General features: G+C 43.6%; 1 long non-coding RNA gene across 1 annotated transcript; it reads right to left on the minus strand.

The window, feature by feature from the left end:
• Positions 1-487: 487 nt before the first annotated feature.
• LOC135373375 (uncharacterized) lies at positions 488-2,280 on the minus strand. Its single transcript, XR_010416428.1, has 4 exons — positions 1,985-2,280; positions 1,755-1,850; positions 1,513-1,631; positions 488-532 (listed from the first exon to the last, which is right to left on the minus strand). It is a non-coding gene; the product is annotated as an uncharacterized LOC135373375 (long non-coding RNA).
• Positions 2,281-24,846: the final 22,566 nt, after the last annotated feature.

Consider the following 24,846-nt stretch of genomic DNA (forward strand, 5'->3'; position numbering starts at 1 on the left):
AGGGACGTGTTCGTGTCTGTCCCTTCGTGTTCCCTAGTCTTGGGGTTTTACATCATGGCATAATGTGCAGCTTTCCATTCACGCTTAATGGCCGTAGCAGTAATGCATGAAGGCCACTGCCTAAGTTGTGTTGAGAAACACCACTTTATGTTTGCCATGTCTAAATGAAACGTACCTGACCTGATCCAAATCAACCGTTCTGAGTCTGGAACACACAAAGAGAAAAACGCAACACATGCCACAACATTAACAGATAGGCAAATGAGCTGTGGCGAGCTCCACCTTGGGACAAAGTCAACAAGTAATTCGCCAAAAGTCAATGAGCGCCTGAAATGTAACATCTCTGACTGGTAGCAGGACGGTCCACGTTCAATTCCTGGTGCTAGCACTGACTGGCTTTTTCATGAATTATTTGTTGAAGTTTCGATGTGTTGGAGAACCATTCGTCAACCATTGTTTCCTCATGAGGTGATGAGTGTTTGTCATCCAAAGAGACTCCCTTTCTGGCATGTGTCCTTATGGATGCTCATCACTGCAGAAAAAAAAAGAAAAAGCATTTAATGACAAGAAATGGATAGTCTTATTTACTGTATAATGATTGTGCACAACAGAAAGAAGACCTTCGCACAGAAGGCTGTACTTCTTGACGTCTAACATCAAGTTACAAAATTCCAGAATATATGACATGTTGTTAGGTAGAGAATAAGTAGAGTTATTGAGTTGTCGAGTTGAGTTGAGGGGGGAGTTGTACCCCCTTTTTATTTTATTATATATGATTGTATAATTATTTTTATGTCTGTACCAACCCTCGCTCTCTACATTACAACATGTTTTATATATTCTGGGATTTTGTAACTTCATGTTAGACATTAACAAGAGCAGCCTTGTGCACGAAAGTCTCGTCTCATTAAAATTTAGATGCTCTCAATAGTCTTCTTTCTGTTGTGAATCTCTATCGCAGCATACCTGCACATTGCTGTTCTACGTACTGTGACTTTGCAGTAAGAGTATGGACTTTGGGTAAAAAAGACTACACAGCACTGCTCAGGTATTTTTGCCTATCGAACAGTATGTACGTATGCAGTATGCACACAGTCTTTGTGCACCGGACCCACTAAAAATGTAGTGAATGTGGCATTGCCCACGGTAATGCACCAAGTTGAACACAATTATTGTAGAATCCAGGTATTTTAGCTTACCTGTCAAGCCAGTACCACATCCAGTGTGAAGTTGTGACAAATAAAGTTTCCATTTTTCTTAGCTCTCAGAACACAGACAGTGAATTAATAAGAGTAGACAATGTCAACATGAATTCTGGGCTATTCTTCAATTAAAGATTCACAGATAGTAAAGGCACCTTCCTCAATGGACGTTGATGACACCGAAAATTCTAAAACATTATCAGAGGCGACATCAGCTTCGGTGTGCCAAAGGATTGTATGTCCAACAGTAATCTAGCTAACAGTAACAAAAACGTGCAAAAGACAAATTAACTGAACTAATGTAATGTACCTTCTATATCAGACAGTGAAGCTTGTAACACCCCATCCACAGGAACCAGTGTCCAGACAGCAAAAGTGCTTGAACTGGGAGATAGCAGCTAATCGGAATGGCGACCTTTGTTTTCCACCCTGAAAGCACAGGTTGTAACTTTGAGGGCAGATTTAAATGTGGTGTCAAGATGTCTGCATGCGAGTGCACATGAAAAGTTGAACATAGGTGAATACTCAAATTATAACACCACATTGTCATACCTGTTGGTGTTGGTAGACTGCAACTAATGTGTCAGCAATTTCTTCATGCACCAGATGCAAGCCAGATCGTGCTTCATTTCCGCCTTCAGAGTGCACCTGTGATAATTCAGAAGTTAGATTATCAATACTATTGTGTTGCTAATCGTGGTTATATCAGAGTAGGCGCAGTAGGACAGCTGCACTATCGATTCATTAAGCTTGCTATTTTTTATATCTGAACCTCGACTTACCTTTTTTGCTCTCGTTGTTTGCCTTGATCCTCCGTGGCACGTTCAAAATGTTGTGCGTCGGCCACCTCAGGTTTTCATCAGACGATTTCGTGCCGAGATTCCAAATTGCCTCTGGAGTCGCGCGTAACCTATGATAACATTCGTGGACGAAATCCTTGCAGTGGAAATTAGCAGGCACCACTGCCAGCCAAGAGCTTCGCACTGCTTGGTCTTTTGGCAGCTTATAATAGGTAACACTTGAATGCTCCGATGAATGTTCTAACAGCGTAGCACCGTCGCATCTTCGACAACTTCGCCGTGGCATATCACGTATCATATCGCTCCAGCCCATAAAAGGCAAGGTCAGGACAAGGAAGTGCACCTTCCAAACGACGCCGTGCCAAAAAAAGAAAAATAATATTCACATGCTTTGTTTCCGGCTTAGCAACAACATAACAGCTGTTCGCTTATGTACGATGCACAGAGGACGAAACGAAAGAAGCCAAGCGGCCAAGCCAAGAGTCCATGCCAAGCCAAAGACAGATAAACCGAGAGCAGTGACGTCGGTGCGCCCGTGCGCAGGGTTTGCCGACAGTCTGACGGCCGGGCGTGGAACTAAAAAAAAACTGTTTTCTAAAAAACTACGAACAGTTGGAGCAAGATATTTCGCACACATATTCAGTGTTCGGTAATGAACACACAGCGCGAGTATCGCTCAGTTCCGCGGCACTTCAAAATCGGCATATCTGACCTTTAACGTGGGTATATCTCTGTCCTGCTATTGCAGCAGTCTACATCCGCACTGAACACATGAGAGTAGAAATAAATTACGTTGCCATTTGGCAGCTGTCGATTATGTAAAAGACAGACAAGTAACGTTAACATGGGTATATCTCTGTCCTGCTATTGCAGCAGTCTACATCCGCACTGAACACATGAGAGTAGAAATAAATTACGTTGCCATTTGGCAGCTGTCGATTATGTAAAAGACAGACAAGTAACGTTAACATGGGTATATCTCTGTCCTGCTATTGCAGCAGTCTACATCCGCACTGAACACATGAGAGTGGAAATAAATTACGTTGCCATTTGGCAGCTGTCGATTATGTAAAAGACAGACAAGTAACGTTAACGTGGGTATATCTCTGTCCTGCTATTGCAGCAGTCTACATCCGCACTGAACACATGAGAGTAGAAATAAATTACGTTGCCATTTGGCAGCTGTCGATTATGTAAAAGACAGACAAGTAACGTTAACGTGGGTATATCTGCTGTCCTGCTATTGCAGCAGTCTACATCCGCACTGAACACATGAGAGTAGAAATAAATTACGTTGCCATTTGGCAGCTGTCGATTATGTAAAAGACAGACAAGTAACGTTAACATGGGTATATCTTTGTCCTGCTATTGCAGCAGTCTACATCCGCACTGAACACATGAGAGTAGAATCAAATACGTTGCCATTTGGCAGCTGTCGATTATGTAAAAGACAGACAAGTAACGTTAACGTGGGTATATCTCTGTCCTGCTATTGCAGCAGTCTACATCCGCACTGAACACATGAGAGTAGAAATAAATTACGTTGCCAATTGGCAGCTGTCGATTATGTAAAAGACAGACAAGTAACGTTAACATGGGTATATCTCTGTCCTGCTATTGCAGCAGTCTACATCCGCACTGACACATGAGAGTAGAAATAAATTACGTTAGCCATTTGGAAGCTGTCGATTATGTAAAAGACAGACAAGTAACGTTAACATGGGTATATCTCTGTCCTGCTATTGCAGCAGTCTACATCCGCACTGAACACATGAGAGTAGAAATAAATTACGTTGCCATTAGGCAGCTGTCGATTATGTAAAAGACAGACAAGTAACGTAACGTGGGTATATCTCTGTCCTGCTATTGCAGCAGTCTACATCCGCACTGAACACATGAGAGTAGAAATAAATTACGTTGCCATTTGGCAGCTGTCCGATTATGTAAAAGACAGACTAGTAACGTTAACATGGGTATATCTCTGTCCTGCTATTGCAGCAGTCTACATCCGCACTGAACACATGAGAGTAGAAATAAATTACGTTGCCATTTGGCAGCTGTCGATTATGTAAAAGACAGACAAGTAACGTTAACATGGGTATATCTCTGTCCTGCTATTGCAGCAGTCTACATCCGCACTGAACACATGAGAGTAGAAATAAATTACGTGGCCATTTGGCAGTTGTCGATTATGTAAAAGACAGACAGGCAACGTTAACATGGGTATATCTCTGTCCTTCTATTGCAGCAGTCTACATCCGCACTGAACACATGAGAGTAGAAATAAATTACGTGGCCATTTGGCAGTTGTCGATTATGTAAAAGACAGACAGGTAACGTTAACATGGGTATATCTCTGTCCTGCTATTGCAGCAGTCTACATCCGCACTGAACACATGAGAGTAGAAATAAATTACGTGGCCATTTGGCAGCTGTCGATTATGTAAAAGACAGACAGGTAACGTTAACATGGGTATATCTCTGTCCTGCTATTGCAGCAGTCTACATCCGCACTGAACACATGAGAGTAGAAATAAATTACGTGGCCATTTGGCAGCTGTCGATTATGTAAAAGACAGACAGGTAACGTTAACATGGGTATATCTCTGTCCTGCTATTGCAGCAGTCTACATCCGCACTGAACACATGAGAGTAGAAATAAATTACGTGGCCATTTGGCAGCTGTCGATTATGTAAAAGACAGACAGGTAACGTTAACATGGGTATATCTCTGTCCTGCTATTGCAGCAGTCTACATCCGCACTGAACACATGAGAGTAGAAATAAATTACGTGGCCATTTGGCAGCTGTCGATTATGTAAAAGACAGACAGGTAACGTTAACATGGGTATATCTCTGTCCTGCTATTGCAGCAGTCTACATCCGCACTGAACACATGAGAGTAGAATAAATTACGTGGCCATTTGGCAGCTGTCGATTATGTAAAAGACAGACAGGTAACGTTAACATGGGTATATCTCTGTCCTGCTATTGCAGCAGTCTACATCCGCACTGAACACATGAGAGTAGAAATAAATTACGTGGCCATTTGGCAGCTGTCGATTATGTAAAAGACAGACAGGTAACGTTAACATGGTATATCTCTGTCCTGCTATTGCAGCAGTCTACATCCGCACTGAACACATGAGAGTAGAAATAAATTACGTTGCCATTTGGCAGCTGTCGATTATGTAAAAGACAGACAGGTAACGTTAACCTGGGTATATCTCTGTCCTGCTATTGCAGCAGTCTACATCCGCACTGAACACATGAGAGTAGAAATAAATTACGTTGCCATTTGGCAGCTGTCGATTATGTAAAAGACAGACAGGCTACGTTATCATGGGTATATCTCTGTCCTGCTATTGCAGCAGTCTACATCCGCACTGAACACATGAGAGTAGAAATAAATTACGTTGACATTTGGCAGCTGTCGATTATGTAAAAGACAGACAGGTAACGTTAACATGGGTATATCTCTGTCCTGCTATTGCAGCAGTCTACATCCGCACTGAACACATGAGAGTAGAAATAAATTACGTGGCCATTTGGCAGCTGTCGATTATGTAAAAGACAGACAGGTAACGTTAACATGGGTATATCTCTGTCCTGCTATTGCAGCAGTCTACATCCGCACTGAACACATGAGAGTAGAAATAAATTACGTGGCCATTTGGCAGTTGTCGATTATGTAAAAGACAGACAGGTAACGTTAACATAGGGTATATCTCTGTCCTGCTATTGCAGCAGTCTACATCCGCACTGAACACATGAGAGTAGAAATAAATTACGTGGCCATTTGGCAGCTGTCGATTATGTAAAAGACAGACAGGAAAAGATTAAATGGGTATATCTCTGTCCTGCTATTGCAGCAGTCTACATCCGCACTGAACACATGAGAGTAGAAATAAATTACGTGGCCATTTGGCAGCTGTCGATTATGTAAAAGACAGACAGGTAACGTTAACATGGGTATATCTCTGTCCTGCTTTTGCAGCAGTCTACATCCGCACTGAACACATGAGAGTAGAAATAAATTACGTGGCCATTTGGCAGCTGTCGATTATGTAAAAGACAGACAGGTAACGTTAACATGGGTATATCTCTGTCCTGCTATTGCAGCAGTCTACATCCGCACTGAACACATGAGTGTAGAAATAAATTACGTGCCATTTGGCAGTTGTCGATTATGTAAAAGACAGACAGGTAACGTTAACAGTGGGTACATCTCTGTCCTGCTATTGCAGCAGTCTACATCCGCACTGAACACATGAGAGTAGAAATAAATTACGTGGCCATTTGGCAGTTGTCGATTATGTAAAAGACAGACAGTAACGTTAACATGGGTATATCTCTGTCCTGCTATTGCAGCAGTCTACATCCGCACTGAAACACATGAGAGTAGAAATAAATTACGTGCCATTTGGCAGCTTCGATTATGTAAAAGACAGACAGGTAACGTTAACATGGGTATATCTCTGTCCTGCTATTGCAGCAGTCTACATCCGCACTGAACACATGAGAGTAGAAATAAATTACGTGGCCATTTGGCAGCTGTCGATTATGTAAAAGACAGACAGGTAACGTTATCATGGGTATATCTCTGTCCTGCTATTGCAGCAGTCTACATCCGCACTGAACACATGAGAGTAGAAATAAATTATGTGGCCATTTGGCAGCTGTCGATTATGTAAAAGACAGACAGGTAACGTTAACATGGGTATATCTCTGTCCTGCTATTGCAGCAGTCTACATCCGCACTGAACACATGAGAGTAGAAATAAATTACGTGGCCATTTGGCAGCTGTCGATTATGTAAAAGACAGACAGGCAAAGTTATCATGGGTATATCTGTGTCCTGCTATTGCAGCAGTCTACATCCGCACTGAACACATGAGAGTAGAAATAAATTACGTGGACATTTGGCAGCTGTCGATTATGTAAAAGACAGACAGGTAACGTTAACATGGGTACATCTCTGTCCTGCTATTGCAGCAGTCTACATCCGCACTGAACACATGAGAGTAGAAATAAATTACGTGGCCATTTGGCAGTGTCGATTATGTAAAAGACAGACAGGTAACGTTAACATGGGTATATCTCTGTCCTGCTATTGCAGCAGTCTACATCCGCACTGAACACATGAGAGTAGAAATAAATTACGTGGCCATTTGGCAGCTGTCGATTATGTAAAAGACAGACAGGTAACGTTAACATGGGTATATCTCTGTCCTGCTATTGCAGCAGTCTACATCCGCACTGAACACATGAGAGTAGAAATAAATTATGTGGCCATTTGGCAGCTGTCGATTATGTAAAAGACAGACAGGTAACGTTAACATGGGTATATCTCTGTCCTGCTATTGCAGCAGTCTACATCCGCACTGAACACATGAGAGTAGAAATAAATTACGTGGCCATTTGGCAGGTGTCGATTATGTAAAAGACAGACAGGTAACGTTAAGATGGGTATATCTCTGTCCTGCTATTGCAGCAGTCTACATCCGCACTGAACACATGAGAGTAGAAATAAATTACGTGGCCATTTGGCAGTTGTCGATTATGTAAAAGACAGACAGGTAACGTTAACATGGGTATATCTCTGTCCTGCTATTGCAGCAGTCTACATCCGCACTGAACACATGAGAGTAGAAATAAATTACGTGGCCATTTGGCAGCTGTCGATTATGTAAAAGACAGACAGGTAACGTTAACATGGGTATATCTCTGTCCTGCTATTGCAGCAGTCTACATCCGCACTGAACACATGAGAGTAGAAATAAATTACGTGGCCATTTGGCAGTTGTCGATTATGTAAAAGACAGACAGGTAACGTTAACATGGGTATATCTCTGTCCTGCTATTGCAGCAGTCTACTTCCGCACTGAACACATGAGAGTAGAAATAAATTATGTTGGCATTTGGCAGCTCTCGATTATGTAAAAAACAGACAGGCAAAGTTATCATGGGTATATCTCTGTCCTGCTATTGCAGCAGTCTACATCCACACTGAACACATGAGCGTAGAAATAAATTATGTTGGCATTTGGCAGCTGTCGATTATGTAAAAGACAGACAGGCAAAGTTATCATGGGTATATCTGTGTCGTGGTATTGCAGCAGTCTACATCCGCACTGAACACATGAGGGGGGTGAAATAAATTACGTGGCCATTTGGCAGCTATCGATTATGTAAAAGACAGACAGGTAACGTTAACATGGGTATATCTCTGTCCTGCTATTGCAGTAGTCCACATCCGCACTGAACACATGAGAGTAAAATAAATTATGTTGGCATTTGGCAGCTCTCGATTATGTAAAAAACAGACAGGCAAAGTTATCATGGTATATCTCTGTCCTGCTATTGCAGCAGTCTACATCCACACTGAACACATGAGCGTAGAAATAAATTATGTTGGCATTTGGCAGCTGTCGATTATGTAAAAGACAGACAGGCAAAGTTATCATGGGTATATCTGTGTCGTGGTATTGCAGCAGTCTACATCCGCACTGAACACATGAGCGTAGAAATAAATTACGTGGCCATTTGGCAGCTGTCGATTATGTAAAAGACAGACAGGTAACGTTAACATGGGCATATCTCTGTCCTGCTATTGCAGTAGTCTACATCCGCACTGAACACATGAGAGTAGAAATAAATTAGGTTGGCATTTGGCAGCTGTCGATTATGTAAAAGACAGACAGGTAACGTTAACATGGATATATCTCTGTCCTGCTATTGCAGCAGTCTACATCCGCACTGAACACATGAGAGTAGAAATAAATTACGTGGCCATTTGGCAGCTGTCGATTATGTAACAGACAGACAGGTAACGTTAACATGGATATATCTCTGTCCTGCTTTTGCAGCAGTCTACATCCGCACTGAACACATGAGAGTAGAAATAAATTATGTGGCCATTTGGCAGCTGTCGATTATGTAAAAGACAGACAGGTAACGTTAACATGGATATATCTCTGTCCTGCTATTGCAGCAGTCTACATCCGCACTGAACACATGAGAGTAGAAATAAATTACGTGGCCATTTGGCAGCTGTCGATTATGTAAAAGACAGACAGGCAAAGTTATCATGGGTATATCTGTGTCCTGCTATTGCAGCAGTCTACATCCGCACTGAACACATGAGAGTAGAAATAAATTACGTGGACATTTGGCAGCTGTCGATTATGTAAAAGACAGACAGGTAACGTTAACATGGGTATATCTCTGTCCTGCTATTGCAGCAGTCTACATCCGCACTGAACACATGAGAGTAGAAATAAATTATGTGGCCATTTGGCAGCTGTCGATTATGTAAAAGACAGACAGGTAACGTTAACATGGGTATATCTCTGTCCTGCTTTTGCAGCAGTCTACATCCGCACTGAACACATGAGAGTAGAAATAAATTACGTGGCCATTTGGCAGTTGTCGATTATGTAAAAGACAGACAGGTAACGTTAACATGGGTATATCTCTGTCCTGCTATTGCAGCAGTCTACATCCGCACTGAACACATGAGAGTAGAAATAAATTACGTGGCCATTTGGCAGCTGTCGATTATGTAAAAGACAGACAGGTAACGTTAACATGGGTATATCTCTGTCCTGCTATTGCAGCAGTCTACATCCGCACTGAACACATGAGAGTAGAAATAAATTATGAGGCCATTTGGCAGCTGTCGATTATGTAAAAGACAGACAGGTAACGTTAACATGGGTATATCTCTGTCCTGCTATTGCAGCAGTCTACATCCGCACTGAACACATGAGAGTAGAAATAAATTACGTGGCCATTTGGCAGCTGTCGATTATGTAAAAGACAGACAGGTAACGTTAACATGGGCATATCTCTGTCCTGCTATTGCAGTAGTCCACATCCGCACTGAACACATGAGAGTAGAAATAAATTAGGTTGGCATTTGGCAGCTGTCGATTATGTAAAAGACAGACAGGTAACGTTAACATGGATATATCTCTGTCCTGCTATTGCAGCAGTCTACATTCGCACTGAACACATGAGAGTAGAAATAAATTACGTGGCCATTTGGCAGCTGTCGATTATGTAAAAGACAGACAGGTAACGTTAACATGGATATATCTCTGTCCTGCTTTTGCAGCAGTCTACATCCGCACTGAACACATGAGAGTAGAAATAAATTACGTGGCCATTTGGCAGTTGTCGATTATGTAAAAGACAGACAGGTAACGTTAACATGGGTATATCTCTGTCCTGCTATTGCAGCAGTCTACATCCGCACTGAACACATGAGAGTAGAAATAAATTACGTGGCCATTTGGCAGCTGTCGATTATGTAAAAGACAGACAGGTAACGTTAACATGGGTATATCTCTGTCCTGCTATTGCAGCAGTCTACATCCGCACTGAACACATGAGAGTAGAAATAAATTACGTGGCCATTTGGCAGTTGTCGATTATGTAAAAGACAGACAGGTAACGTTAACATGGGTATATCTCTGTCCTGCTATTGCAGCAGTCTACTTCCGCACTGAACACATGAGAGTAGAAATAAATTATGTTGGCATTTGGCAGCTCTCGATTATGTAAAAAACAGACAGGCAAAGTTATCATGGGTATATCTCTGTCCTGCTATTGCAGCAGTCTACATCCACACTGAACACATGAGCGTAGAAATAAATTATGTTGGCATTTGGCAGCTGTCGATTATGTAAAAGACAGACAGGCAAAGTTATCATGGGTATATCTGTGTCGTGGTATTGCAGCAGTCTACATCCGCACTGAACACATGAGAGTAGAAATAAATTACGTGGCCATTTGGCAGCTATCGATTATGTAAAAGACAGACAGGTAACGTTAACATGGGTATATCTGTGTCCTGCTATTGCAGTAGTCCACATCCGCACTGAACACATGAGAGTAGAAATAAATTATGTTGGCATTTGGCAGCTATCGATTATGTAAAAAACAGACAGGCAAAGTTATCATGGGTATATCTCTGTCCTGCTATTGCAGCAGTCTACATCCACACTGAACACATGAGCGTAGAAATAAATTATGTTGGCATTTGGCAGCTGTCGATTATGTAAAAGACAGACAGGCAAAGTTATCATGGGTATATCTGTGTCGTGGTATTGCAGCAGTCTACATCCGCACTGAACACATGAGCGTAGAAATAAATTACGTGGCCATTTGGCAGCTGTCGATTATGTAAAAGACAGACAGGCAAAGTTATCATGGTATATCTGTGTCCTGCTATTGCAGCAGTCTACATCCGCACTGAACACATGAGCGTAGAAATAAATTACGTGGCCATTTGGCAGCTGTCGATTATGTAAAAGACAGACAGGCAAAGTTATCATGGGTATATCTGTGTCCTGCTATTGCTGCAGTCTACATCCACACTGAACACATGAGCGTAGAAATAAATTACGTGGCCATTCGGCAGCTGTCGATTATGTAAAAGACAGACAGGCAAAGTTATCATGGGTATATCTGTGTCCTGCTATTGCAGTAGTCCACATCCGCACTGAACACATGAGAGTAGAAATACATTATGTTGGCATTTGGCAGCTATCGATTATGTAAAAGACAGACAGGCAAAGTTATCATGGGTATATCTGTGTCCTGCTATTGCAGTAGTCCACATCCGCACTGAACACATGAGAGTAGAAATAAATTATGTTGGCATATGGCAGCTATCGATTATGTAAAAAAACAGACAGGCAAAGTTATCATGGGTATATCTCTGTCCTGCTATTGCAGCAGTCTACATCCACACTGAACACATGAGCGTAGAAATAAATTACGCGGCCATTTGGCAGCTGTCGATTATGTAAAAGACAGACAGGCAAAGTTATCATGGGTATATATGTGTCCTGCTATTACTGCAGTCTACATCCACACAGAACACATGAGAGCAGAAATAAATTACGTGGCCATTTGGCAGCTGTAAATTATGTAAAAGACAGACAGGTAACGTTAACATGGGTATATCTCTGTCCTGCTATTGCAGTAGTCCACATCCACACTGAACACATGAGAGTAGAATTAAATTACGTGGCCATTTGGGCAGTTGTCGATTATGTAAACGACAGACAGGTAACGTTAACATGGGTGTATATCTGTCCTGCTATTGCAGTAGTCCACATCCACACTGAACACATGAGAGTAGAAATAAATTACGTGGCCATTTGGCACTTGTCGATTATATAAAAGACAGACAGGTAACGTTAACATGGGTATATCTGTGTCCTGCTATTGCAGTAGTCCACATCCGCACTGAACACATGAGAGTAGAAATAAATTACGCGGCCATTTGGCAGCTGTCGATTATGTAAAAGACAGACAGGCAAAGTTATCATGGGTATATCTGTGTCGTGGTATTGCAGAAGTCTACATCCGCACTGAACACATGAGCGTAGAAATAAATTACGTGGCCATTTGGCAGCTGTCGATTATGTAAAAGACAGACAGGCAAAGTTATCATGGGTATATCTGTGTCCTGCTATTGCAGTAGTCCACATCCGCACTGAACACATGAGAGTAGAAATACATTATGTTGGCATTTGGCAGCTATCGATTATGTAAAAGACAGACAGGCAAAGTTATCATGAGTATATCTCTGTCCTGCTATTGCAGCAGTCTACATCGCACTGAACACATGAGCGTAGAAATAAATTACGTGGCCATTTGGCAGCTGTCGATTATGTAAAAGACAGACAGGCAAAGTTATCATGGGTATATCTGTGTCCTGCTATTGCAGTAGTCCACATCCGCACTGAACACATGAGAGTAGAAATACATTATGTTGGCATTTGGCAGCTATCGATTATGTAAAAGACAGACAGGCAAAGTTATCATGAGTATATCTCTGTCCTGCTATTGCAGCAGTCTACATCCACACTGAACACATGAGCGTAGAAATAAATTACGTGGCCATTTGGCAGCTGTCGATTATGTAAAAGACAGACAGGCAAAGTTATCATGGGTATATCTGCGTCCTGCTATTGCAGTAGTCCACATCCGCACTGAACACATGAGAGTAGAAATACATTATGTTGGGATTTGGCAGCTATCGATTATGTAAAAGACAGACAGGCAAAGTTATCATGAGTATATCTCTGTCCTGCTATTGCAGCAGTCTACATCGCACTGAACACATGAGAGTAGAAATAAATTACGTGGCCATTTGGCAGCTATCGATTATGTAAAAGACAGACAGGTAACGTTAACATGGGTATATCTCTGTCCTGCTATTGCAGCAGTCTACATCCACACTGAACACATGAGCGTAGAAATAAATTACGCGGCCATTTGGCAGCTGTCGATTATGTAAAAGACAGACAGGCAAAGTTATCATGGGTATATCTGTGTCCTGCTATTGCAGCAGTCTACATCCGCAAAGAACACATGAGCGTAGAAATAAATTACGTGGCCATTTGGCAGCTGTCGATTATGTAAAAGACAGACAGGCAAAGTTATCATGGGTATATCTGTGTCCTGCTATTGCAGCAGTCTACATCCACACTGAACACATGAGCGCAGAAATAAATTACGTGGCCATTCGGCAGCTGTCGATTATGTAAAAGACAGACAGGCAAAGTTATCATGGGTATATCTGTGTCCTGCTATTGCAGTAGTCCACATCCGCACTGAACACATGAGAGTAGAAATACATTATGTTGGCATTTGGCAGCTATCGATTATGTAAAAGACAGACAGGCAAAGTTATCATGGGTATATCTGTGTCCTGCTATTGCAGTAGTCCACATCCGCACTGAACACATGAGAGTAGAAATAAATTATGATGGCATTTGGCAGCTATCGATTATGTAAAAAACAGACAGGCAAAGTTATCATGGGTATATCTCTGTCCTGGTATTGCAGCAGTCTACATCCACACTGAACACATGAGCGTAGAAATAAATTACGCGGCCATTTGGCAGCTGTCGATTATGTAAAAGACAGACAGGCAAAGTTATCATGGGTATATCTGTGTCCTGCTATTACTGCAGTCTACATCCACACAGAACACATGAGAGCAGAAATAAATTACGTGGCCATTTGGCAGCTGTAGATTATGTAGAAAACAGACAGGCAACGTTATCATGGGTATATCTCTGTCCTGCTATTGCAGCAGTCTACATCCACACTGAACACATGAGAGTAGAAATAAATTACGTGGCCATTTGGCAGCTGTCGATTATGTGAAAAAAAGGATAAAGCACTATGCTTATGTGTATACACACACATTCACTGTATCTCACTAAGTATGAATGATGCTGTTGTCAGTTGTAGGAAAATAGACAAACATATTGCAATACGACACAGAATAAAGCATGAGGTACGGACACTTACGTTTGTACACATATAAATTATATTGTCATGCGACAGATGTCATGCTAATAATTCTGGTTTAGCAGTTAGACTACACGTCTTTTGATAGATATGTTTGTTTGATTGGGTGTTAGCGCCGCGAAGCAACTGTGGCTATGACCGACGTACAGATGTGGATAGAGAGAGAGAGAGGATAGCAGGAAGGAGTTGGGGACAGGGGGGTTAGTATGCGCCCTGGGCCGACTTCAGGGGGAACTGTGCCGACATTCGTCTGGAAAGTCTTCGGAAAACCCAGAGAAAACCTCAGACAGCACAGCCGGCTGTAGGATTCGAACCCACCACCTCCCAGTCTTCAGCACGGCCTTGGTTACCACCAACGAGCGGACGCCTTAGCCCACTCGGTCATGCCACTGGTATCTCTAGATAAATAAATACTGCCACATCGTGCTCAGTGGGTAAAATAGGTTGCGATGAAATTTGAACGGAGTGATGATCCACTTCCTTGGGGAGGAATGTGGTACACTTCAGTGTCAGATGTGTCAGCGAGGGAGTAGATTTTTGTATCCTCATCATCGCTGCTGTCATCATCGCTGCTCGAGGTATCGTCTTCCTCATCTGAAAAAGTCTGCCTCTTAGATGAAACTGTCTACTGAATGCATGTTTTGCGTGACCAACCATAGTGTGTCTTTGCAATGTTGTGGAGAACACACACAGCGACTATGACAGCTTTTGTTGTTTCTAGCCTGACTTCAAGTTTTCCTATGAGGCAACGGAATTAGTTTTTCAGTTGCCCGATGACACGTTCAATGAGCTGCCTAGTTTTGCGGTGTGCGGCGTTGTAGCGCTCTTCTCGTTCAGTTCGAGGTCTCAGGAGTGGTGTCAGCAGGTACTCTGTTGTTGCATAACCGTTGTCCCCAAGAAGAACTCCATGTATTGCCTGTTGACAGACAGAACATTTACACTCAGTCACTTCGTGAAATACCTCCCTGAGATAGCAATAAAGAAGTGCCTTACACCAGAGGAAAATGTCCTGTGGAGCTCGGACTCCTGCCATATCCTTGAGTCGTGAGCGCTTCCTCGCCACCGGGCAACGACGTTTGTGATAGCCTCTTTTGCATCACACACTAGCTGAAAGTGATGAACAGAACTACTTACGTACACCAAGGAGAGACGGTTCAGTATATTTACATCATCTGGTGGACTTTGTCTCCAAGTAAAAGATTTAAATTTTTGACCACATTTGCCATCACCAAAGTTCGGCTCATTATAAAATGGATATATAACAGCCAAGAATGAGTAATTACATGTCGATTTCTCTGCAACATTCTACTTGAAATCTAACATTTTCTGGGCATGAACACGGCGCCCTGTGTCTACAAAATGTTCACGAATTTTCTTGGAATAGTAATTGACAGTGTACAGCTTCAACATATGTGGTGTGTGTTCTAAGGAGAAGACTACAGTCAGGGGAGATTTTAGCGTAACAGTCATCTCTGTGCTCTATTGTACTCATTTTAGTAACGTACCTGCACGTTCAGGGAGTAGTACCCCTTTCTGTTTATGTACACTTGTGCAGCTTGTCCACCGGGGCTTTTAATTCGAATATGCGTGCAATCTATCACGCCAAAGGTGAACGGGAAGCCAAACCTCCTCAGGAACTGAGTCTTTGCGGCTTCTTGCTCACCTGGGAGCACCGGAAACTTCATAAAGTGAGCTCGCCTGCTGGCAAGGGTACTGAAATTTTACGCACTATCCGCGATTGCGCAGGCTGACTAAAGCCGTGAATATCGGAGGCGTCGTCTTGGTAGGAGCCTTTGGCGAAAAATCGCAGTGCACTCAGCACTTGCAGGTCTGGTGGTATCGCATTGTTGAACTCACTCGCTTGCAAATCAGGACGCACCACCTCAATAATGAATCGTACAGTATCCTTTGAGAAACGGTACCGGCGCCTAAAACCTCTATCACTCCATGTTCTAAAGGGGTCTAGCGGTCCCTTATGGACCTTGTCATAGGGTTTGACTCGAATTCCTGGAGTTGCTGAATTTCGTCGAGCTCCCGAAGTTCGTTCATTGTCTCGAATGAATCCTCACTTTTAGCAGACGACAGCGTCGGGCGTTGCGTGAGCGCAACATTATACAAGTTTTTGGAGCGAAATCCGCATTTTTCATAGGAACACACACCTTTGGATACACTCTCACCTATGTTGCGTTTCACTACTTTGCCTTTCAGTTTCACAATTCCTTACGTTACCCGATCGTCACATAGCAGACGAGCACGTGAGCGCGAAATGGCAGCGAAGCGGGCAAGATCAGAAAATTGGGACTTTTCCCAAAAGCTCTACGTCGCAGAACTTTAGAGTATGTTACGGTCGTAGAAGACAAGCCTGCGGACGGACGTACTGTAAGCAAAAAAAGAAAAAGGAAGCAATGCACGCCACAACGGAGCGTTTCAATGCAATGACTGCGTTCGGGCCGCGATCACAAGATGCAATAAAAGGACAGTGGAAGCGCCTGAAACTGGCCGAGAAAGAAAACGTCCGAAAGTGCCAGAGAGAACACCGCGGTACGGGCGGAGGCCCTGAATTTCAGTTGTCGGCGATCGAGGTCATTTGGGAGGCTCTACCGCAGGAATTCTCGAAGGACACAAACGAGTTCGACGACGACGCAGTCGCTGCGGCAGATCCTGAACCGTAAGATAATGTGCAAGTATAACATTTATTTGCAAATAATATTATCCGTTTTCTGCAGGCGGACCTCAGAAGTAGTAGTGGGAAACCAAGGAGCTCCCAGGTTTCTAAATTTACTGTACCACCCCAGGCAAAATTTTTTGCTGGAATCCTTACCGGACTCGCTTGAAAATTAAAATGGGGCAATTTCGGTCTTCAAGTGGACCTGTTAGGATTTAGCTCGAATTGCTGCCAGAGACACTATGTATGACACGTTTCGTCAGCATAAACATCTATTCCATTCAGCAGCCCCACCCTGTCTCTACCAAACACCAACACAGAGACCCAGCCCCCTACACCACTGGCCATTGACAGTACCCTGACACCATCACAACGTGGAACACAGCAGTGCAGGTAGGCATCATGGTAAAGTGTTTCTCAATGGCTCTCAAGTTCTCAGTCAGTCAAGCTTAGATTATTATGAGGCTGAGGTGTGTACATCAACTGCCCTGGATGATGCCGTGCCAGTTTCTGTGATCTACTGCAGTGAAAAATGTCTCATAAGCATACTGTCAGGCGAGTAACTGAAAGAAGGTGAACATACAAAACTGAATTTTTCATGTCATGCATCTGTGAGGCTTTTGGTACATGATTTAGCAGTCGTCCCACCCAGCTCTTGTCTGCACTCCTACCCCAGCCCAGTTGTTTCTCAAGAGCCATTTGCTCTATGTGACAAAGTTTAACCTAAAACTTATTAATGACAAAATTCAACAACAAGCAATACTGCACAATACTACAGAGTGCAAAGCAAAATTGCATAGGCACAGCATACTGCTGGCTTACTGACTCCATCCAAATTTTGTCCCTCTCAGGTTTGCCATTATGAAGTACAATTACAGTGTTATTCTGGTACTCTTGCTAACATCACACATGAACCAGAAGAGCACATTCATATCTATATGAGGAAATCAGCACAGCAGATATCATACATTGAATGAAACACAAACACAGTGTATGGTGTGGCAACTACACAAAATTTCTTTTGACCACTGATCATATTGCTAGGAGGAGGAGAAGATGGCAGAGACAATGCAGGGTCTGTCACAACCCCAGGGACTGCATACACACGAAAACTGGAAAGCCAGCAGTGGTATGATTATGAACAACATACCCTACAAATGGAAATCCTACAAAAGCAGTTGGAGAATGAAAGAAAAATCGCCCGCCACCTTGAACTGTTACACATGTACGAGCTGGAAGCGGCCAAACAAAAGGCTAGATATTGGAAAGAGAAGGCCAGACTAGTATCTCACGACGACTGCACCTAGGAATGTTTATGGTATTTGTCAAAGGCTAGCAGCTGTGCTGACTTACAAACATGGCATTGTGCATCTAAGTCTGATTTATTTTTGTTGTACTGTAAACTGTCTTTGTATTTTCTTGCCACAGACAACAATGTGCATCCATACTTATTTAGACAGTGAATATGTGTGCATATATGCTTGGTGCCTTATTCTTTTTTACACATTGTTGACACCTACCATATGGCCATGTAATTTATTTCTAGACTCGTGTTCAGTGTAGATAATGTATCTGTGTACCAATGTAAGTGTTCGTACCTCATGCTCTATCCTTTGATGTATTGCAAGATGTTTGTCTATTTTCCTACCACTTACAACACCATCATTCATATTTAGTTAGATACCGTGAATGTGTGTATACATATACGGATAGTGCTCTATTCTTTTTAGCACATAATCGACAGCTGCCAAACGGCCACATAATTTATTTCTACGTTCATGTGTCCAGTGTGGATGTAGACTGCTGCAATAGCAGGACAGAGATATACCCATGTTAACGTTACCTGTCTGTCTTTTACATAATCGACAGCTGCCAAATGGCCACATAATCTATTTCTACGCTCATGTGTTCAGTGAGGATATAGACGTTACGTTGACATTATATATATATATATTAGTGCATCACGGTGATAGTGCCAATATCATTTACTGACCTGCTTTAACATTAAACATCAGTGTATGTATGCTTCGTTGCATACTACCTCTGAAGCTGCAACGTGGAAAGTGAAGCTCACCCAATTTTAACCTCACGTACACCACAGCAGCCAGTGATAGCCATACAAAGTTTTGTTTTCGCCTGTAGAGCAAGCATCCTATACTGAGGCATGCGTACAATGGTAATACACACTTACAATCAGAAATAGCTAGAATCACAAAGTGTATTAACATTTGTAGTCCACATTCTTTATTGTTGTACTCAACTAATATTTACATCCGCTATATTGTCACGGATGAAAACAGACGAGCGCGACTGCGAATAATCGGCGAACGCTTTATTCTAGCTGCCGGAACTTGTATCGATGGCGCTAGAGCAGTTTCGGCGGGCGTTCCGGGGTCTCGAAGTACTCGAGGTAAAGAACTAGCCAATTTCATTCTGGTTCCGGGGATCGTCCAAACTACCTGGAGTAGTACGGCTTGAGGCGAATTCAGTTCAATTATTTTGTTCGTGCTGGGTTTGTTAAAAAGTGACAGATCAGTATAATCTTCAATATTTTGCATCCCTCGTGGCATGGAAGCTGTTCCGTTGCAGTTGTTCAACTTTTAATTATGCTTCAAGTGTGTCGTCCTTCCGTTATCCGGGAAGTGTGGTTGTTGGGGGTGGATGTGTTCTCCGGCGGGGTGGCAGCGCGGCCGGCTGGGGACCGCGGAGCGACCTTGAGCCTTCCTCGAAACTCCTTGTTACAGGGAGCACCGGAAGGGTCGCCTTGCGTTTTTCGGCTGTCCGCGCTGTGAACTTTCCCCTGTTATGTGTCTGTGACACATGACCCTGGGCTATATTTTTTGGTCTTGTCCGGTCTGCTACTTATTTTACTTATTGTTTTTTCAACTCCCTCAGCTAGACAGGTGTCTTCGGTTGTGTTTTTGCTTGCCTATTTCCCTTTCTCCCTCCCTTCCTACTGGTATATATACGTCCGGTTGTACGGCTACTCTTTAACCTGATGAAGTGCAGACTCTGCACGAAAGCCTTGTTCATCTTAATTGTAATAAAGTGTTCCTACCCGTTTTGTCTTCACTCAGTGTAATCACAGTTAATTGGACTTTGGCGTTGCTTTTTACTTTGTACTATATTGTTGTCTACGCACCATGTCAAGTCCAAACGGCGTGGAACACCGTCCTCGTATTGCCATTATTGGTAACTCGTTAATCAAGTTGGTACCTATGTTTCTACGTAACAGCGAGATTCTCATCAAGCCAGTTCCTGGCGGCAAGATTTTGGATTTCATCGGCGTAATCATTGATCTTCCCGAAGACGTGGATGTAATTTTTCTTCAAGTGGGATCTATTGATGCTGGTGATACCTCGATCTTCACGTGTTTGGAACGCTTCGACGTGCTCTTGTCTCACATTCATTCTTCCCGCCCACATGTTTTTGTGGTCTTGTCAAGTATACCGCCTCGTCTTCCCTCCATGTACGTCCCCGTGGACCAACGAGCTTTCATCGGAGAGACCAACCTCAAGATTAGACTAATTAACCAACACTTCTGGTACCTTTCAATCGTGAACGAACGGATTGGGTTTATCCGCCATAACCGTTTTGAGCAGTGCCCGTTTGAATTCCTCGCTTTGGATGGCCATCACCTCAACTTTCAAGGAGCCAAAGTCCTCGCTTCCCACTACAGAAGTTGCATTAGGCTGCACTTCCCGCCTGCATCTTTCCCCGTAATGAACACTCCATCTTTTAACGTTAATCCCCAGGATTTCCCACCATTGGACCAGTCTTCCACCTCTTCGGCACATGTGACCCAGGTCACACACACCCCCGCCCATCCTAGTCCACCTGTATCCTCGGCGTCAGCAAGCGCCGTTTCCTCTCGTCGTTCAGGTAAGCGTCACCCCCCTCTACGATCCACCAACTTCACACCACGAGACTCTTCCGTGGCCTCGTCCAGAGCTTCGATCGACTCAACTTCCAGGCCGAAGACTGCAATCCCGCACCAGACTGTCTATTCCGCTACCCCTGTTACTTATGCCTCGACCGTGAGGACCAACAAACAACGCAAGCATCAAAAGAAGCGTAAGACGTTACCGGACGGTACCGCGTCTTCTGTGTTTCTCAAGGCCCGTAAGTTGTTTGATAAAAAGGCTAGGTTTATGTCACATTTCCATTTCTACTCAGATTGCATTTGATGACACGTATGATGAGACGCATTTGATACTTGACACGATGTAGATTCTAATCATCATCGTTAGATAGCTCTGATGTATCAATACCTGGTGATGATGCTTGATTGTTGCTTATCACTGCTGCCTCCACTGGAAGCATATAGACTTCCGCTCAGTTGCCGGCGCAGTGGCACCAACGAACACATGATGCTGCTGTGCTATTTCAGAGCTGTTTGCCTGCCGGCTTGTTGCTTGGTTCTTCCCAGACAGCAGAGCCCACGCGCGGATTCGAACACGGGAGAGCCAAGCAGGTTGTTTCCATGCAAAAAGCGATATAGAAAATGACAAACCCACAAAATCCTGACCTAAGAACGACGTTAATTAAGGAAGTTATGTGTTTTACTGTCACTTACAGGCTTTAACGGAAATCTCCACGCTTCTCCTCCGACAGCAGCAGCAACACTGGTCTGAATTGGTTTCGCTGTCGGCCCGCTCACTCCTCCACCCCTCTCAGTGAGTGAACAAGCCCGCTTCCTCTTGCCGCTAGGCCGCCGCACAGAGAAGAAAATGCACCGCTCGCGTGTCCCATTAACTGCTGTCGGGGCCTGTATTCGTACTAGTAACATCAATCAAGTAAAAATCAGACGCAGGTACAGGTTTACAAAGTCATCGCGAAGACGACGAAAGCAACACAGATACCTACACTGAACTCGAACTTCTCATAAGATTAAAAGTTGATTATGATAAAAGGTTGAACGTTCGACGCTCCCTGGCTGTCTTTTTGTTACTTTTGTCCCCTTCACTGTTGTCATGTACCAACCGGCCCGTTCGTATGTTCATTAGACAGCAATCGTGTGTTACAGTTCAGTGGCAACAGCTTTTATCACTAGTTAAGGTAAGACAAACTGCGCGAGTACAGAGCCCAATGATAACATCACGACCGTTCATAAAGCTTGCGCCGATTATACATATTGTATTTTGCTGAGGCCACACGGGCGCCACTTCGTTACCCCTGGCATAATACGTATTGTCACGGTCTCTCAGTACTATCTCTGGTCAGGAAACTCCGGCGGAATGCAAAGGAGCGACTTGTTTAGGGTCAGGAGGTGTCGCACGGGGGCTCTACTGTTGTTGGGGGGGGGGGGGGGGACACCGTGGTGCGTTAGCAGGCGACGGAGCCATAGGGCTCCACGTGTTCAGTAGGCAACTGGAATGTGACTCCGACAGCATCGGCAGTTCGTTTGCCCCTTCCTTGGTTCGTAATTGCATACCAGCATGTCTAACACATGTTGTGTAACTAGTTGCGACGCAGGGAAGCGGATTTTTCGTTTTCCATCTGACCCCATTGAAAGAGAACCGTAGAAAGGGCAATCCCACGTGCGGAGACGGGAAGCTGAAGGTGTGTGTTCTGCATTTCGACGCCATATACATATTTGCTGCCACATGTACAAGGCAATCAGTCAGCTGTGCTGTGATTATGCAAAATACCCTTAGTGATTCAAGGTCACCCGCCCTAGTGTGGTGTTACAGTACTTATCTTCGGGTATAGCGGGCTCGGAAATTTCAGGGGAAAGAGCACAGCTCAACAGAGATTACGCAGTTCTCGGCATTCCTTGATGCTCTTAGAACTATAACATAGAAACAAAAATAAAAGAGGATGAAGCACAACGTAATCCTTTATTTTTACACGACTGTAATCTGAAGCGACGTAATTCGTATGTGACAAATTAAGATAACGCGAAATGTGAAAAGTATGTATCTTTCAGACAGTTACTTCATCTCACCATGTAATTCAATCACACATTGTGATAGTGAATGATTTGTAATTGCCAGTGAAAGAAACAATATATATAAAAAAAGCTCTAGAACCATGCATTGGGAGAACTCAAGTGATAATTGACCAAATCAGTATGCTGCCGGCCGCAGTGTCATAATGTGTACGTGTCTTTGCATAGCAGCATTGGCACTTTTTCAACATTTCATGTCTTACCTGAGAGACATTGTGGAAACCTAAATTCCCACAACCTCGGCGCGTCAGCACGTCCTTTCCCCACGCGAAGGAACAAACAGCACAACTTAGATCAAACGACATCTAAAGTTTGTATTACCTTCAAACGAACCCTTCCTACCGCGGTTCTGCCACAGCGAAGAATGCCACCAAAAGCATCTGACGCAGATAATTCAAGATTTTACTGACAGCTCTTCCAATTCTGTTGATGTGTAATTTGCCTCTGGCCCTTTTAATGCTCAACTTAGGTAAACAACTGGACGACACCTTTTGTCCTCATCTTCTTGTAGGAGTACAGCACCGAGTCCTAATTTCGACGCGTTCATAGCGTACACCTCACACCTCATATGACCTCAAAATGACGTTTTATATGACGTGCGACCAGGACAACATGGCAGTCTTGCAAAAAGCACCCGCTTGAGGGTAGTTACAAGAATGGCGCGTTTGTGTCACCCCTGTGCGTGCAGCCCATTCTCATGCAGGCTTGTTTCATGGATTTCATGCCGGTGACTGCTCCTATTTACACATACAAGCTACATAATCACCATGATCGCCTCAGGTAACAAAGGTTGCCAGGTACAAGCGAAAGCATGTGTCTGGTGATTTAATGCTTTTGACAAAAATAAAAAAATAAGAAAGAGACTCTAAAAGACCATTTATGACGCCGCTGCATGTCGCGAAAGCATTGCGCAGTTTCATGTTTCTCGTACTATGGCAACTTTAAAAATTCGTCACGCCTGGTAAACAAAGAAAACGCCCTCGAGATACTTTCAGTGTTGGTAGCCGGGATAATGATGAGTACCTCGGTTGTAAATTCGGATCTGTAACTCGTCCACCAACCCCTTTTTTGCACGCCGAATTTGCCTATATTTGCTCAAATGGAGAACTTCGCATTTTTTAGAAAATGAACAATATGTCACATGGCCCATATGTTTTCTGTGCAATGTATTGCTGCCTAACTATCGAAGAAAAATATAATCAGCTGATATCAGCGCATAACCTATCCCATCACATTTCGGAGCCAGGACAACAGGAACCGCCCAAGGGCTCTGGGAGCCTCTGAACTGCACGAGTTTCGAGCATTTCTTCAAGAGCAGCGTCTATAAGGCACGCATGAACACTCAATGGTCGTGAACTACAACGCCGGAGCCTAGCGTTACCGGTGTCTATGCTATGCTGTAACACAGACGACGCACCCAGATTCTCCGTAGAGATTTCGTCAAACTGCCGCAGTACTTGTTCAAGCTGACGGCGCCCAGCTCCTCAGGGCAATGGAATGACCCCAAGACAGTCGGTAGCCCAGACGTTTCAACGGACGCTGCCACAGCTTGCTGTGCTGTGCAGTATTCCCGTGCTGCGCCGTAGCGGAAAAATCCCGACGAGCCGTGGTAAACATATCCTCTATTGGACAGGTCCAGCGCCAACTTCTGTTGGGTGATGAAGTCCCTGCCCAGGATTACAGGAACTGCCAGACTCGGAAGGTGCACGAATCGTTGCTTTCGCCGTCTCCCCGTGAAAACGAATCCAGCTCCAACGCAACTGCACCTTGTGCTGGAACGGCGTCATTGGAAGCAAGACGAAGAGTGACATCTGTGTATTGCAATTCGACATGCTGTACTACGCAATGCTCGTAAACACTGTCGCCGATAAGCGAAAGCGTAGCTCGCGT

This window comes from Ornithodoros turicata, unplaced genomic scaffold (assembly GCF_037126465.1).
Source record: "Ornithodoros turicata isolate Travis unplaced genomic scaffold, ASM3712646v1 Chromosome24, whole genome shotgun sequence".
Taxonomy (NCBI): domain Eukaryota; kingdom Metazoa; phylum Arthropoda; class Arachnida; order Ixodida; family Argasidae; genus Ornithodoros; species Ornithodoros turicata.